Consider the following 2338-nt stretch of genomic DNA (forward strand, 5'->3'; position numbering starts at 1 on the left):
CTCACAGGGGCCAGCTTTGTGGCCCCCCTGCTACCTAAAACCAGGCCGTGCCAGACCAGTACAGCTTCACTGACTGCCCCAGAATTACGATACTTTGCAGCAGCCAAGGAGAGCAGGTACAGCAGTCATGCACTGTTGTGCTGCTTACTGCACATCAGTGGAACAAGACTGGTTGCTGAGAACAGTGATCTATTTCCTCCAAGAATCCTGTAAAATAGACTTTAAACTACATTGTGTGATTTCTGCACTTAGTAAAACACAGTCTTGTAAGTGGCATTTACTTTAACAGTAAGACACTGTTATTTGTGCCTGGATTCTCTCTGTTCTTGAGTGCACAATAAAAACCATGGCTGACCAGTTTCCTATATGGAGCTTGTGTTACTTAGTTTGAAAGAAATCTACAGCCAGTCTGTGCTCTGTATTTAGGAGTTCTGCAGTCTTAATGAGGTGCACAATCCCTCACTTTAAGGAGATTAAGCTCTTCAAAGAGAAGTGCATTTTCCTTGAATATGTATGTATGTGCTTTTATCTGTGATGTCACTTTACTTCTCAGGGTTGTTTCTTTTTTCATTCTGGCAGCTCCACCAATGTTTTGCAATCAACAAATGCTATTTATACATTTTTCAATACTGTGCCACTGTGAAACTTTGGACTATGCATTGCTCTAAGATGCAACTCCTTGATATTCTGTCCTAGAAAAATGAATGCAATTTTTATCGATAAATATTTGTTAATCATATTTTAGAATGTACTCAAATATCAAATTACTTGTACTTTTGCACTCTTGGGAGAATGTTAAGTTAGAGCTTGTTTCTACATCAGAGAAATAGAGAAACAGTTCCATCAGAGGCACTTTAGTAAAGATGCCATTTTACTTATGTGGGATACGAAGAGCTTACTGAGCTTGCACTGAAAGTTTTAAAAAGTTGCCTTTCCAACAGAAAGTGGAAGTCAATGAGTAATTAACTTAATTTTAGTGAAATACGAGTTTATCCACTGATAAAAAACACACTGTGATTGTTGTGTATTAGGAATGTTAGCAATTCTTTGAGATAACTTGAACATACATTCCTGTAGAATTAATTAAGCTGTAATAATTGTGTTGTGCATCAGCTACCCAAACCTTTAGGGCCTCGTCTGTCTCACACTGAAGCTAACACACTTCTCAGCTGACAGCAGATTCTAAATTAAGTTGTTGTGAGTTGAAAGTTTTGAACTATACTTCCTTTTATTTTTTTTTCTTTATTTAATTTGAATCTCTTTCCTTTTTGGGACTGTCTTAAATTCATGATCTCCACTGAATTCAGAGGATGAAGGATAACACGAATAGCCCAGAAACTCTCTTAAAAGTCACACATGGCTAGATGTGGGACAGTGTGTCCAGGAAATATTGCTTATGCTTGCCTGTTCCTTATATTTGTTTTTCCGTAAACATTTATCGTGACTACTTTCAGGTACTGAGCTACAGTATGTGCATCTATATATGTATTTAAAGTTTTCAATACAAAAAATTACATGGACCCTAGAATGTATCTAATTCATCACTGGCATTCCAGATCTTTTCATGTCAACAAAGGTAATTTAAAGCTTTTGTTTTGTACATGTAGCCTTCCTCTTGGACAGAAGCTTAATTTGGAACTGCAATACTGCTGAGACACAGTCATAAAATACTGACATAAAGCACTCTCTCAGCAGCCATACCAAGAGATGATTAGGTAAGATAGCAACAGTAGTGCTGAGCTTTTGTACTCCCAAACCAGCACAGTACTTCCTTGAATGCCCTTATAAACTATGACTAGTCCTGAACTATTTTAAATTCTTGTGGGAACCATGCTGGCAGTGATCTGCCTAAAGGATTATGCAGAGATAACACATTCCCTACAGAGTCCAGCTAGGCTAGCTCCCAAAACTGTAAGACCAGGAGCTTATTTTATGAGGTCTTATACTGTAATTTTGAAGTGCATGTTGATCTTTCAAAACCACTGGAGGAGAATTTGAGCTTTGCCAATCACAGACATCGAAAAGTCTTCAGTCAGAACTCCGAAAGTAGATTGGTGAATGCCTGTCCTGCTTAAACACTATTGCACCCACCACTATATGGTGTCATGGAGGCATTATATCCCTAATATCCCCTATAGATTGCTCTTCCCAAAGCCAAGGGGGCTCTGTGCTTCACTGAGCAGCTCTCCATTACACTATATGGGATTACACTCTATGGGATTTAAGAGGAAGAGTCTCATGGGAGAGCTAAGCTGGTTTCATTAGATAAGCTGATAAAGCTGGAACTCTTTTCAAGGTCTCTTCCAAAATATTAAAAAGTTCAGCACTCCTCCAATCC

This window comes from Corvus brachyrhynchos, unplaced genomic scaffold, assembly GCF_000691975.1.
Source record: "Corvus brachyrhynchos isolate BGI_N302 unplaced genomic scaffold, ASM69197v1 scaffold229, whole genome shotgun sequence".
In the NCBI taxonomy this organism is placed as follows: Eukaryota; Metazoa; Chordata; class Aves; order Passeriformes; family Corvidae; genus Corvus; species Corvus brachyrhynchos.